Source organism: Echiichthys vipera (assembly GCF_963691815.1).
Source record: "Echiichthys vipera genome assembly, chromosome: 5".
NCBI lineage: Eukaryota > Metazoa > Chordata > Actinopteri > Perciformes > Trachinidae > Echiichthys > Echiichthys vipera.
The window spans coordinates 4,784,780-4,801,116 of NC_139830.1; the positions used below are offsets into that span (position 1 = coordinate 4,784,780).

Below are 16,337 nucleotides of genomic sequence, written 5' to 3' on the forward strand. Positions count from 1 at the left end.
TTTGGATCAGGTGTGACTTGGGTCCCTTTCTCATCGGGTGCTTTTTTTTGTGTGTTTTTTTGCAAAATTCATGCGTTTTACTGAGAAATCCTCTAACATCATTCCAGTCTTAAAATTAGCTTTTTTACTGACCTATTTAGTTGCTTTTTAGCTCTTAATTTGCCATTTTTACGGCTTCCAAATTTATTATATCTTGTGTTATTTGTACTCTTTGCTGCTATAAAATTTCCCCACTGTGAGGCAAATAAAAGATTATCTTTATTTCTTATCTTAAACTGCAAACCAGATGATTTTAAAAGGCCTCCAGACACAGGTCAAAAACACATATCATAATGTGTTTGCATAACAGTAACAAGCTAAAAACACACAACGCACAAATGTTGATACGACGAGCTGTTAGCAAACCGTTTTTTACACGTCCGGCAGACACAGGCTAGGGCTGTACGGTCTAGTCTGAAATCATTGTATAACTGTATAATACGAAGCACAGACGGTAACAGTATAATATCACGGTATATTGATTCATCTTTAAATGTCTACATGAATGCTTCTGAATTACTGTACTGAAGTACAAGTGTAAGACTCTTGTTTTTTACTTGAGTATTCGTTTTTCATGCTACTTTCTACTTCTACTTCACTACAATTCAGTGAAAATATTCTACATTTATCACTTCAGTTACTCGTTAGTTTACACTGATGTACACTCGCTGCAGAGTAAACTCACAGGCTGCACAGTGACAGTTATAAACAAGTACTTCTCTGTCCATTCGCTGTTGAATCGACGGCTTTGTGTGTCAGCATTTTGTTTTTCTATGTTGAAAAGAGACATCGTGGTGTTGATTTATCCACGGATTTAACCCGACTGACACGATTGCAAGAACAACAAGGAGGAGCCGTGAAGGAAAACACGAAGAAGTGCTTAGCGGGGACGTGCGGAGCGCTTTGACAACGCTTCTACAGGAAGTAGTGGGGTATTTGACTCACTGAGACAGTTACGCTGAGATGAGCACAGCAGTCAACATCTGTCACTACAGCCATGAATTACTTTTTCACATAAGCTTCTGCTCAAAAGGCCAGTAAACATTCCCTCGCGGGCCGGATCCACGCGCATTGTGTGGTTACGTCAGAGCTGCTCTGTTGGTTACACCGTACAGTCAAAATCCGTACCGTAGTCAAATCCCTACCGTCTGTACTGTTTATACCATACACCTCTAAAACAAACCAACATTAGCGTCATATTTGTCCAATATTCACCTTCTTTCAGCTTTGTTTTGTTCTCCACCAGCTCCTATCAGACGCCCAATAAAAAGGCTTTTATATTTTGCAGCCTAGGTGGAGCGGCGCGTGCTGTGGCTGGAGCCGGAGCCAGAGGGCCGCACAGTCTGCTCCGGTTCAGGCCGCATTCACACAGCCTCAGGCATTCCTCTGGCAGTCCAGCAAAATCACTTAACTGTCTTTCCATTTGTTTGAATAGGGGTAGTGTGTTATGGCTGTGGCGGCGGGGGCAGCTGTGCGGGTATTGGAAAAAAATGCAGCGGCCTGTGGCGCAAAAAGCTGAGAAAGATTCCACTTTTGGGGGAACACAACCTGACGTGACTCTGCTTTGGCCAGTTATGTAACCACTGATCAGACTTGAGTCACATACAGACAACAGTAAACATCCTGCCTTTATCAGTGCCTCTAGAAAGTTTTAAAAACACACAAGCTCTTGAGTGCCTGGGAGCTTGTGTAGCTGCTGAAGCTGCATTCAAGCGCAGTCGATCTGTTAGAAAACAATAGTTGTGAACTATAAAGTCTTGTGCCGTGTGAGGGGGCTAAATAACACAACGGGACGACACACAATTAGGCCGTTTAAGTCGAAGCAGCTGGGAGGCAAGACGCAGGAGCACAGAGGAGCTGCATTGTTTATTCATGGGCAAACTGTAACCTACACTGTACGTTTACTGATAATTTCACGGCCTGTCATGTCTGGCCTGATGCTGGACGCTTTGAAATCCGCGGAACAGTCAGAAACGGAGTAGTAGCTGCTGACATGACGTCTGTGGCCAAGACACAACTCTAGTCCGTATGGTTTTGGGGGCCTACTGTAGGATTTTAGGGCTTTTTCATAAAGGCAGCTGCCTGTTGCATCTGGAGACAGTGCTGATGAGAGCGAGAAAAACTAAAAACATTGAGCTGAATGACGTGAAAACGTAGAGCTGAGGGGAACCGCGGAGTCGAGGGACAGTTATCTGTGGGTTCATCAATCTGAGTGACACCCTCTACTACTCTCTAACAGGCATTTCCTCACAGTTGATGGAAAAACTTTGATCATAGCAGCTTTTTAAGTTATGCAGCAGACTAAAATAACAGATCGATACGAGTATTGGCATTCGAAACCGCGTGCCGTTTATAACCTTGGACGCGGAGCGATAGAAGTGAGGCGTTTGAAAAGAGCAGACAGAGTGTGATTTGCCAGCAGCGTTGAATGTGCCCAAGTAAATATAGGTTTTCTTAATGAGGCAACAAGAAAGTGCACCTGCTGCTCTCTCTCCCACTCTCTCTCACACACACACACACACACACACACATGCACACGCACACGCACACGCACATGCACACACGCACACGCACACAGTCCACAGGTGAATATCAGTGCTTTGCTGGGTCTGTGGCTTATTCTGTGGTAGTGGTCAAGACGTGGCGATAATACCAATGTGCAGCTGCCAGCCTGCCATTGGAACTGATTACTGGAGCGAGAGAACAAGGCAGCAATGGACAGAGAGAGAGAGAGAGAGAGAGAGAGAGAGAGAGAGAGATGCAGGCTGTCACTGTAGTATAGCATCAGTGCTCCTCTGTCCACATGTAGGGAGAGATGAGAGGCAGAAATTCGAGTGCATAGTTGGTCCGTTGAGAGACTGTAGCTTACTTGACTGAATAATCATATCACTGTAACTGGAGCATAATTGAATTAACATGCATACGGAGTAGAGTTACGTGAGGATAGATGCACTTTATTGTGTGCATTTGTGTGTGTTTGCATACGGTAATTCACTGCGTTCCCTTGCTCTCCCTGTGAGCACCAACATCGGACAGGTGTGACGGCCCTGTCATTAATCACCAGCCGTTCCACAGACGTCCACGGCTGCACTCTTTCATTCCTCCCTCTTTCCTTTTTTTTTCTGTCCTCCGCCTCCTCCTCCCTCCTCCCGAATGCACAGTTAAAATCTAAATTCAGCACACATTGTGGGATGGATTCCGCCTATCGTGCCAACCCCCCCACCCCCCCACCCCCCGTTAACACACATTAACACACATTAACCCATTCTGCTTTTTTTTTTTACCTTTCTTTGCAATCTGTCCATCATTGTCCCGGCTGCTTTTCTCAAACACCTCCTGCAGATTTTCCTGCCTCTTATTTCTCTGCCATCCGTCCGTCCGTTCGTCCATCCTACCTTTTTTATTTCCATCTATCTGCTTGTCCAGTTCTGGGTCAGTGTAAGAGAGGCCCAGAGCGTTGGCATGGCAGCCTGGCACAAGCACACAAGACTCCCCATTAGCCCCCTGGCGTGCCCCGCAGGAGCATTGGGAAATCTTTATTTACTGTACATCCTCCCACATCTCCCTCCCTCAGCCTTTTCTCTTTTTTTTAGCGCTCTTTTTTCGATGCTCATTTTGAATCGGTTAGGTCCTGTTGTTCTTGGGGTAAAGTCGGGGCCAGTGTGCATCAAACTTGTAAGAACAACAGTGAGGAATGCTCGAAAGAGGGAAGTATAAGGAGTAAAAAAGGCCTGTTTCTTCTTTAATGTGTTGCATTTTACCATAGATGCTGTAGATGTTTGAGGTTGTGCTCATTTTAATTCCTTTATATCCTGTTGGGTAGTTTAGGGCGCCCTCACACTGTCCATCTGTACCGTGCCCAAACAGGTTTTACGGGTAAAGTCTAGTTCGTTTGACCAGTGTGAGTGCAACTGACCGCGCCTAACTGCGGCCAGCTTGGTGGCCATGAAGCGTTTGGGAGAGGTGGGCTTTTGTAAGCGTGTTTGCACATGTACGAGCAAGAGCGTGCACGCGTGTACGAGCACGAGCACAAGCCCTACGGCGGTTCTGAGGTAATTTTCTGTGCGCCTGTTCGGACATAGAAAAAAGAAGGAGGGACCATGCGCGGACATTTAAAACAACGGCGGCGAAAGGTTCATGTTGGTGTGATGCGGACAAGATGCACAAAAAACTCCGAGGTCTACGGAAAGATTTGTAAACAAAGCGACGCATCGCGATGACGTCATCAATGCGTGTGACGTGTTACGGCGTGATGACGTATAGGCAGCAAGAAGCATTCGCCGAGGCCCAGGTAGTGTGAGTACAAACGGGGCTGGAGGGGGGGACAAGGACCCTAAAGCACGGGGCACTGGACGGACGGACAGTGTGAGTGCGCCCTTAACCTACAGCCATGCATCATATTGTATGAGGGCATTGTAGGTTTGTAGCGTGGCTCTCCTGTCCCATTTTCTTACTCTTAAAAAGTCGAATTTTCATGTTTTCAGCTTTGTATCGATGCATTTTCCAGTTGACCCAAGAGGCTTTTTAAAGAGTTCATTTAACTTTAGAAGTAGGAGAATTTCCTCAACACATAAAGGAAGACTTTGTCCTTCAGTTTACGGCAAACCTTCAACATCAACACATCTGGAGATGCGAGGTTTTCTTAGGACAGGAAGGAGGAAAGAACTGTTATCTGAAAAAGTAATTAAAGCTGCAGTAAGAAGTGCAATATTTACCTCTGATATTTGGTGGAGGAGAAGTATAAAGTTGAGGAAATACTCAAGTAAAGTACCTCAGATTTGTACTTAAGTGCAGTACTTGAGTGAATGTAACAAAATAGTTAATGTTTTTTACTTTTGTCTTCCTCTTAAGTCCAAAATGTCCGACCTCCAGATGATTTTGAGTCCGTGTTTTGAGACGGTTTTGCAGTGAGGGTGTAGCTGGAGGTGACATTGCAATTATCGCTGCCAAGTTTCCCCAAAAATTCGCCACATCTGAAGTGGAAAATGCAGCTTTCACAATAAGACAAAGGTGCTGCAGTGTCCGATCACATTCTGTGAACCTAAGAGACTCAGTGGACTCAGTGTTTCAGTCTCCACGCCATCAAATTCCTCCCTCTGTCCCACAGCCTCGTTCCTCACCCTTTCTCCCTCACACAGTCCCTCCTTTAGATTAATTGCACAATGATTCTTTCCAGTTCTCTTCTTCCTTCCTTCCCACAGTGTGCTGACACACTCACACACATGAAAAACAGCAGGAAAAGATGTGTGTGTGTGTGTGTGTGTGTGCGCCTGTGTGTCCCTCATCTACCTGTTATTGTAGAGAATGAATGTTTTTCAATGAAAGGTTGACGGACAAGAAAGGACACCGTCTTATCCGTCTCTTTTCACTGCACCACTCTGAAGCTTTGAGTGATCCGAAACAATGTCTTTTTCTACACACACACACACACACACACACACACACACACACACACACACACACACACACACACACACACACACACACACACACACACACACACACACACACACTCCGAAGTGGACACACATACACACACACACGCTGTCAGGGAGCTCATTAGCTGAAGTGAGTAGTGACATGCTGGGCTTGAATGGTGAGGCTCCTGGTCATTTGGGGTTGAATGCTTGGACTGTACCCAGCCGTGCGTGCGTACGTGCGCGTGTGTGCGTGTGTGCGTGCGTGCGTGTGTGTCTGTGTGTGTCCGTCCGTGTCCTTCGATTCTGTTTTTGTATATTTTAGGCTCTTGTTCCCTCATTTGGGGTCTCCGCTATGACTTTGCCTGATTTGTTTGTAGTCGGCATTTGACCACACGCAACGCCCCAAAAGATAACACCACACACACACACACACACACACACACACACACACACACACACACACACACACACACACACACACACACACGCACACACACACGTCTTTTCTTAGTGGCCCCACATTAACTAGCTATTAAAGCTCTTTTGAGAGCAGTATTGACAGAGGACATACTTGCAAACATTTTATTTACCGTGTAGCTTTCAATCATTGATACAAGAAGAACATATAAGATTTACTTTTTGTTTTTCCTCTCTGGACTCATCAATAAAACATGACTTCCTTTTCTTATCCCCTGCTGCCGTTGTTGAATTTCTCCACGCACTGACCTCCGAATCATAAACAGTTTGTCTTGCATCACTCTGTCCTCAGCTCCAGCGTACTTTATGATACCGTGTGTTGTGAAAAGTTTGTGACACTTTTACAAACGCATGGTAGTGCAGGTAGAAAGCAAGTTTGTTACTTTACGTTGCCGAAAATGTCCTTAGAGGCTTATTTAAGTCACTTATTAGTGGCACTTATCTCCAACCTCTGTCCTGTTGCCTGTTAGCTCTCCTACATTGAGTGTCATTAAACAAGGTCACTCGATCCTTGAGGTGCATTTATGGTTCTCGTCTTGGTGAAACTGTCACTAGTTAACTGCAGGTTTGTCGGACTTTGACCTGTGTTGTTTCCACCATGTTAAATGGTTTTAAGTGGAATTACTGGTTGGAACAAGTAACACTTGTGTGGGCTGTTCTCGTGCATTTCTCATTTGTATAACAACAAAAACTAATGCACTGATTGTTCTTATGCATTGTAGTAATGCACAAAGTAAGTAATGCACTGTAATGGGTGTCCCCGACTAAATATGTTCATATTTGTATCTGATTCGTCACGTCTTCCTAGTCGACTAATCGTCAAATCAGTTTTCTGGGGGTTTTTTGATCATGAAAAACCCTCTGATCCGGGGTGGCGAGCCATGGACATGAAGCAGACAGCGGCGGGTGCACATGAGTCCAGCGTTGCACGGTCACGCATGTCAGGCAGAGGGTTACTGAGAGATGTGATTTCTGATAGGAGCATCTTATTAAAAGTATTTTTTGTTATAGCATAAACGTATTTTGTTTGTATCTGTCTTTGACAATGGCTGACGGTATATTTAGAACTGTAGTTTCGCTTTCACGGCGCTGTGTCAGACTGTGTCGGATTGAACGTCTATAATGAAAAACAACAAACGGGCAAATATTCATATGAAATGATGCTGATGATAAAACAGTAGCAGACTGTTATCTTCTGGCGCTCAGATAGTTTTAAAGCCCAGCCAAGATGCGCTCTGACGAGGCCAGATCCTGGATAGAACAACTTAGTCTCAGAGAGTGAGGGGGTTAACCCCGCACACTAAGGACATGGATTAAAAGCATGTGACTTGTTTTCACATTTTTAGCAACAGTATTTATTAATAGGCTTATATTAATACCCAAATAGGCTATTTATCATGGTTTATTGGGAGAAACCAAGCATCCACATGCCTGTGAATATTCTCATTTGTCCAGGTCATCGTTATCCCCAAAGCAGTTTCAGTCAAAAGCAACTGGACTTGGTTATTTGGTCCCAGCCTGGTCCTGGTCCTGGTCCAGTCCCAGCCTGGTCAGATGCTTACATGAACTGATGAAGCCTCTTGGATGAGAGGTGAAACGTCTTCCTAGACAAATTACCAAGTCCAGTTGCTTTTGACTGAAATTGCTTGGGGACAAGCGTCTGTATGTAAAATCAGACATTCAGAATAATAATCCATTGTTTCATAACCACATTTTGCGCATTTGTGACGATTCGACTGAGATTGGCACTTGAATCAGGCTCCTCGAGGCGAATTGTGGAATAGTAGACTATTCGGGGTCACCCCTAGTAATTTGTGTGTATTCCACGTATTCAAAGCAGAAGATTTAGTACAGGACAGTGGATCTCCGCTTAAGGGGGCAGGTTGGGGTCCCCAAAACACAGGACGAGTAGGCAATGGGTTAATGTCCCGGTTTTACTTTACTAGCCAAATTACGACCTTTTTTCTAGTCCTAACCAAGTCATTTTCATGCCTAATCCTAAGCGTCCCCTTTTGTAGGCTAAAACTGATCATGTACCTGTAATTTTGGTGCCGAAACCTGACAGACTCCAAGAGCAAATGTCTCTATCGGTCCACTTCGGGTCCATCAGCGTCTCGAGGTCTACTTCTGCTCACCATTTCTTACAATATCGTGTGAACCTGTTGATGCGAATACGTTTTATGTATGAGTATCTTGCTTCATAGTCTCTCCTGGTCGTTCCAGCTACTAAAGTGCTGCCCACACCATATATAAATATATAGTTCTGAAAATGGTTCTGACTCAAGTGGACGTCCACACCACAACTATAACAACAAAGACAGTGGTGAACAATATCATTGGGATCACTTTAAGAGCGATTTGTTGAACGACTGACAGCCAATCAAAGTGTACTAATGTCAAGGCTTCTTAATGAACACTGTGCAACTTAAAAAGAACAATGGTAAATACAAGCTAAATCAAGGTCTTTATGGATGTTGCATCTGACGTTTCTGACCTCTTGATGGTATTTAGAAAACAAAACAATGCACAACACAGCTGGAGCGTGCAGTGCGTGCTTGGCGCCGCTGTTTACAGAGCATTATCATTCATCAGCGTAGATGCTCATATCATTATAGTTTTCATTATAGTTGAAGTTGTTGTTGTTGTTGCGGACGTCCCTTAATACCGTTCATACCGATGCTGGAATGCCTCCTCACCCGTGCCCTTTCCTTTGCCCCAGGACAATAAGTCCAGGACAACCCCTTCATCTGGGATCAATTAACCCAGGCTCAGCCGAGCGCCCGTTTCTGACTATGCTCAACATAATTATAGGCTTTCAACCCATAATGCCTTTGTTCCGGATGGGTCTGTTTGTTTTCTTCCTCTGCTTAGATGCAACTTTGAAGGGGGTGTATCTGAGAAGGTCTATTTCTGCCCTCTTGTTTTTGGATCTTTTTGAGTTTTTGTTTTGTTTTGAAGTCTCTTTACTTAATTAAAACTTAGGGTTGGTGATCATGAATGTGGCCAGGAATGCCACGCAGAACGGCATCTTGGGTAAAACAGTGGTTGGTATTTGATGTCGGAAACCCCAAATCACTCCCCAAATGTTTCCCTTCTTGATTTTTCCTCCGTGACCCATTGTTTGTGTTGTTTGTGTGTTCTTTCCTTTCCTACTCACATATTTGACTTTTCAAAGGAGGTATTTTGAGGCTTGTCAGTCGATTAATCCTTTCTACCCTGTACGGTTTGGTATTGAGAAATGGTTTTAGATTGGAACCAACTCCTCATTTTTTAAGAAGAGGGATTTATCAAGAAATATTTGGATTCTTTAAATCGTGATCCTACTGAGCTTTGGTCTTCGTCACTGGTTACAAAACAGTTAATCTCTACAAACACATTCTGCATAGGAATGTATAATTCTTTGACCGTAGGACAAGATTTTGGTAGAAGAAACGATCTGGTTCCCGTTTGTAGTCCGAGTAATATTTACCAATCATGTTTGAGCAGGATTTGGTTACATCCAGGTAAACATTATTGTTTATCTGCATACATACGGTTAGCATTGTCGCCTCACAGCGAGAAGGTTCCAGGTTTGCATCCCGGCCCGGGCCTTTCTGTGTTGAGTTTGCATGTTCTCCCCGTGTCTGCGTGGGTTTTCTCAGGTTTCTCCGGTTTCCTCCCACAGTCCAAAGACGTGCAGGTGTTAGGTCAATTGATGACTCTAAAATTGCCCGTAGGTGTGAATGGTTGTCTGTCTCTGTTCGTCTCTATGTGTCCTGTGATAGACTGGCGTCCTGTCCAGGGTGGACCCCGCCTCACGCCCGATGTCAGCTGGGATCGGCTCCAGCCCCCCCGGGACCTCGACCCCGGGATAAGCGGTTGAAGATGAATGAATGAATGAATGCATACATACCCAGATTTCTGTTTGTAGAGAGGCTGTTTCTCAACTCCAACCCCATTCTCCTTAATCAATGACTGCCAGTCAGAAGAGGAAGTCTTGGCCTGGATATCCGCTGGCTACACCCTGGAAAGCCCAAAATATTAGCTGTTGCCCCCAGAGGTTGATTGTCGTGAGACGGATGATCACTAGGTTCAGAGATTGCAACAGAGTCAACTTGCAAAAGTATGGCTAAAGTTGACATATGGCATGAATGATCGAGCATATTGTGCCGACCACCTTAATAAGGTGATTTCCTGCAGAATTGTCACAGAATTATTGATGTTTTCAGTTTTACTTTCACTGCCTAACAACCAGTGTTCAACCTGAATGCAAAACAAGGTAGAGCCTTGGACAGAAATCGGGTTCATGTTGGGTCAGACATGATTGTTTTTGGGCCCGATCATAGCTCTAATCTAAAAACCAGCCAATACTGTCATTGAGGAATGGCGATTGCTGTGTCCAGAATCTCAACTCTTGTTACCTCACATAACTCCCTAACAGAAACAGGGACACGCCCCTTCCCCCAGAAAAGTCCATCATCTCTTCCCCTGTTCAGTTCAGCCACCTATTTCAAGCACAGATGCTCCGATAAGCCTGAGTCAGGCAGTTTCAGGTGCTCCCCAATGAAGGAGGGAGGGGAGGGGAGGGGTGGGTGTTTTGATCACCTCTGCAGCAACGAATACTCTGGTCAAGTGGTCTCCTTCGAACAGGCAGGAGGTCCTTTTCCATGGCTTTGACAGGAATACACAGTTGTCATAAATCAACTTACATTAAGGACGTTGGAAGCACACTGCTTGGTTCTGATATGCAGAAATCAACATAAGCGCACACCTTCACAGCGAGAGGCAAACTGAAGGGCTTGAATTATGCAGATGGGTATAGGCACAGCATTTCAAGCTCAGCGGTTGGCCTCAGGCAGCCTTCTTATGGCCAATTTATGAGCAGCAGATGGCCACTAACCTGGCTTTTGCATGAACACACTGTTTCAATCTTCCTTTCCTTTTCTTGCCCAACTATGATGAACTGATAAGAAGCAGAATTTCCTTGAAGCTAACGTGGGGCTATAACTACACAACACTTGTTAACTTTGAAAGATTTGGTAAGCTTCAAATTAAGGCGTATGAAGCATTGTGCAAGCGTGTCTGAAGGCTAAAGTATTTATATTTGTTGTTGGTCTAAAAGCCAGCTGTTATGGAACGGGGAGGGGTTGGAGGATGGAGAATGGTTGTCTGTCTCTGTTGGTCTCTATGTGCCCTGCGATAAACTGGCGTCCTGTCCAGGGTGTACCCCGCCTCACGCCCGATGTCAGCTGGGATCGGCTCCAGCCCCCCCGCGACCCCGACAGGGACAAGGGGTTAAAGATGGATGGATGGATGGATGGGATAATGGTGCACAATTTCTCAGTCGCTCCTTGGAGGCATTCATGGTGGTGCACTCAATTATGCGGACTGAAAGTGACAAAAGTAGTTGTGTGAAGAATGAAAAAAGAGCTTATGGGAGGAGTTCAAACCCTGCACACCTGGTCAAGTACTGCACAAAACCATCCAACAATCACTTTGTTTGAGGCACACTGACGCCCTAAGTAGAGACATATACGCAGCAATATTCTTTTCAGGCTTGTGCATTTTTCAAGCATCGTTCTAGACGGTTTCGTAATGTCATTGAGATACTGTTTAATATAAATCTGTCACATCTGGCCTGGTCTAATTAATACAGTCAGCACTGATGCTGATACCAGTCAGAGACTGCTGGAGCGTTATTGACCCTAGTGTCACATTTGGGAGAGCTTTACAAATACCAAGCATGTCTGACATGGACTTGCACCAGACGAGGTTGCAGCTAAGAGACCTTTTCACAGCACGGTTTGCCACGAGGCGGCCGTCAAACATGGGTTCAGGTCACGCTGTCAGAATACATCTTTACTGTGAATTGGTACCTGCCCTTTATTTAGGTAAATGTCTTTGATCATCTGTTTTGACTGACAGTTCTGCAATTCTAAATCCTGTACCACCGTCGGTCAACTTGCTCTCATAGTTTACCCCAATACAACATCAGTGAGCTTTCTGCTAAAAATAGCCAGCGGGCTTCCTGTCTGTGTGCATGGCATGCATCTTTGTCATCGTTCACGGTTTAGCGTTGCGTGAGCATGTGTGTGGGTGTGAGTGTGTGTATGTTATCCAAACACTTTCTTCTGTCAGGCCTTAAGGGCCACATTCTAAGAAATGTAAGCCTGCTTCCTGGGTGTCTTTTTATCCTGACATGCATGGAAATGAAGTCAATCAGGACATTTGATTGTTAAAAACAGAAATAGCAATGTTCCCTTTGCTTTGCTGTGTAAACACAACCGTACCAGCCTTAAAGTGTAAAGAGACGCACCATTGTTGTAACATGGAACATAGGTCGTACCAGTATTTTTAGATAAATGATGTTTTCCGTGTCCCATATCCAAAGGGGTAGAGAGAAGCAGCTAATAGGGGTTGAAAGTCTCTTAAAACATGTGACCAAGTGTTTGATTTGTCAGCTATTTTTAGATTTTGCCTTGTCAGTTTGTATGCGTATAAGACACATTAAGGCCTCTTTGTCCTTTCAGCTTTTTGCAAAAACAACCTATAGTGTGTATTCAGATTTAAAAAAATAAAAATATATATTTAGCTTTATTACATAAAACTAACCACAGCACATTAAATGATTAAACCATAATGATTCAAGAAAATATTTAAATTGACGTACATAGAAAAATACAAAAATTGGAGCTGTTTTTGCATCAAACTACTTAAATACAGAAAACATCCATCATCTGCAACCGCTGGTTCCTGACAGGGTCGCGGGGGCTGGGCCCGACCCCAGTCTAACGCAGGGCACATAGAAACAGACGGAGACGGACAACCGGTGACACTCACATTCACACTTAAGGGCAATTTAGATTCGTCAGTTAACCGCACATGTGCATGTCTTTGGACTGTGGGAGGAAACCGGAGAGAACATGCACACACAACTCCACACATAAGGGCCAAAGCCGGATTCAAACCAGGAACCATTTTGCTGTGAGGCGACCACAAGACCACCATGAACAAAATATTTCTTTTTATAAACGTTTTTTTAACTATTCTCCTAATATTGAGCGCATCTCAAAAACTGTAAGAGTGTAAAGGTGTTTGGATAGTTTCATCTGCAATTGAAACTGAGGTTTCGCATCAGACGCCACGTGTCGTGATGATGTGAAGCCTTAGCTCGAACTATTATAGTTTTTACTTTAGGTCGTGTACACAACGACCACCCGTGGCCGCTGCAGGATGTCTGCTTTTTAAAAGGTTAAACATTCAAAGGTCGCAACTGGAAATAGTTTTTTATATGATCACAGGTCCTAAGAAGCTTTCTAAGCATTTTTCTTTCAGCAAAAGCTTTTCTCTCAACAAAACTACACACTTGTTTTTCACTGTGGAAGTAGTGGCTCCAAATATTGAACCCTTTTAAAGCATGTTAGCAGCGTGGCTCTGGGGATTGCAGAGCTGCTGGGATGGTCGGTCGATCTATCGCTTTTCGTCCAGACTGATGTACTGTATCTCAACAACTGTTATGGATGTATTGACTGTCCAATGTCTGCAATCTGATGCAGACATTCACCTGACAAAATAGATATATTGACTTTCTTTGAAATGATCTTTTTCATCAAAACTATTATATGAAGCTTTAGATTTCTGTTCCACAGTCAATGTCTCATCTTAATCGTAGAAAAAAAGGTTGTTTACCAGTTTCTTTAACACGATTATCATAATTTATTATTATTTTAGTCACAGTGGAGTTGAAACCAACACCAGTAACTCCAACAGGAAAAGCACCAATAGTTACCTAATCACCAAACAACGGCAACACAAATAACAAAGCACAATAGAAGTTGTCATGTGATTTCCCAAATGAGAATAATGCACTGTAGCTGAGCCTTGAAACGTGTCCATTTGGAAAACCTGCAAATTTGCTCCAGTGCTGGATCCATTCAGTGCAACCAAACGCAGTCTGACACGCTCTCACATGCAGATAGACTCCAGTGAAGGTGGATGGTCTAGGACAGGGGTCTTTAACCCGCGGCTCTTGCTCCTCATGCGGCTCTTCAGTCCCTTTTCAGTGGCTCCCTGTAGCTTTGCCAAATAATAACATGGAAATAAATGATGTGTTTTTTGCTCAGTGGACAATCTTTACATGGGAGCACCTTTTATCTTGGAGTTCAAGGTGATTTTTTAAAATCATTATGTGAAACTAAAATACGCGACACATGCTACGTCTCTCACTCACCACCTTTCCCTGCTAATCTTGAGTTTCTGACCTGCGCTGTCACTATGCTAACCGTGGATAACCCCCCCAAAAAACACTTATGGGAGGAGAATAGAGTTACGTGGAGAGATCAATTTGCTTTCACTGCCAACATTGATGGCTTACCTGTAGGCTTGATATGTGGCGAGAAATTGGCGAACAACACATTTTTTTTATAACAGGTCATAATCATAATAGGAATGAAATGTCTACAGTTTTCTTTATTTTTGTTCTATAATTTCATAAATGCAACAAACTAGTTGTACTTTTTTGTATATACCATATAACTACATATACAACTTTGTAAGCTGTGAGATCAAATACGTTTTGCGGCTCCAGACAAATTTTACTTGGTGAAGAGGGGGCAAAATGGCTACTTTGATAGTAAAGGTTGCAGACCCCTGGTCTAGGACTATATACATTTAAGGAAGAGGCTACACTTCCATTCTCTGTTTCCATGTGGACTTGAACTGTGCACCACAGGGTTTGGACTATGAAGAGTCTTTGCTATAATCTAGGAAGTCCAGATCAGCTGTGTACAAAACTCTGTCACAGTGGCATCGGGTTTTGCAGGACACATGGTTTGGCACATATCAAACTCTTTAGATGATTCACTGACTCACAACTAATCGGTCCTAGCTGCAGTAAAGTTAGTGCAGAACAATCCACATTTTTGATACTTACTGTAGATCCAACTCTTGCACATCAGCAACTCTCATGCTGCTGAAATCAGCCTCGACGACCTTGATTGACCCGTTGAGGCGTTGATGTTGTGACGGGCGGCCAAGAGGAAATCATTAGTGCTCCCTTTCCTGTCCACCACCCAGGAGGAGTATCATGGGAGGAGGAGCTGGGAGTCTTGGCGGTGTGCAAAAAACTTGGCGCTTCCTGTCCTGTCTCGTGAACTGCTGACTTGACTTCTTTTTGTATTTGTGTGCGTTTAGTGTGTGTGTGGGTTGTTATGCTCGGGGGTCACAGTTAAAGGTTGAGACTCGAGCAGTTTGGAGCCACTGAGAAGTTATTGGGTTTGTTGCTGAGTGTGTGTTTCCTTAAAGTGAAAAGACCATTTGTTCTACACATCCCTTCTTGCTATTCGGTATTCTTCAACACTGACCCTAGAGAGTGAGAGCCCTGATGGACTGGAGGTCCTCCAGGTCGATGTCAGGTTTAACTAGTGTAGGAAACAGGAAGGAATATTTTTAAAACTCCAAAAAATCAGGGCATTTTTACAAAATCTCAGGGACACTTGGTGCATAAAGTTCCTTTTTTTTTGTTCGAATGTGAAATGAGCCCAGATTAAAATGGAAAAACAGGAGATTATCCTTTATTGAATAAGGACCATGCATTAAAACATTGATCACACAACAACAGTGACCAGCCACTGAGACAATAAACATGTAACAGCGTAATATAGTCTGTCACATAAATGATTGTACGGCCAAATCTACAAGTGCACATGAACAAGAGCAGCACATTTAATCACCACTTACTTAATAAATGGCTGTGATGAAAAGAGAGCTGAGCCGGAAGGCAAAGCTCTGGATCTACCGGTCACTTTTCGTTCCTGCCCTCACCTGTGGTCATGAAAGCTGGGTCATGACCCAAAGAACCAGGTCGCGGGTACAAGCGGCCGAAATGTGTTTCCTCAGGAGGGGGCCTGGAGTCTCCCTTAGAGAGAGGGGGAGAAGTTCAGCATCCGTGAGGAACTCGGAGTAGAGCCGCTGCTCCTTTGTGTTGAAAGGAGCCAGTTGAGGTGGTTCAGGATCATCTAGTAAGGATGAACCCTGGGCGCCTCCCTAGGGAGGTGTTCCAGGCACGTCCAGCTGGGAGGAGGCCTCGGGGAAGACCCAGGACCAGGTGGAGAGATTAGATCTCCACACTGGCCTGGGAACGCCTCAGGATCCCCCAGTTAGAGCTGGTTAATGTGGCCCGGGAAAGGGAAGTTTGGGGTCCCCTTCTAGAGCTGCTGCCCCGCGACCCGACCCCGGATAAGAGGATGAAGATGAGATGAGATACTGTTGCTATTATCAGTGCATTTATGTGGTCCAGCAGTGTGTGAGTGAGATGGATAGATAGAGGTGAAAATACAAAGCCAGTGATATGATTGTTTGAATGTCAAATCAATTAGGTAAATGAAAAATCCACCTTCTCTGCCCGTCGTCAGGGCGTGTGGA

General features: G+C 44.3%; 1 protein-coding gene across 4 annotated transcripts in view; it reads left to right on the top strand.

The window, feature by feature from the left end:
- LOC310947256 (chloride channel protein 2-like) overlaps positions 1–16,337 on the top strand; it is a 177,887-nt gene that overhangs the window by 40,771 nt on the left and 120,779 nt on the right. The gene's annotated exons all lie outside the window — the stretch shown is intronic.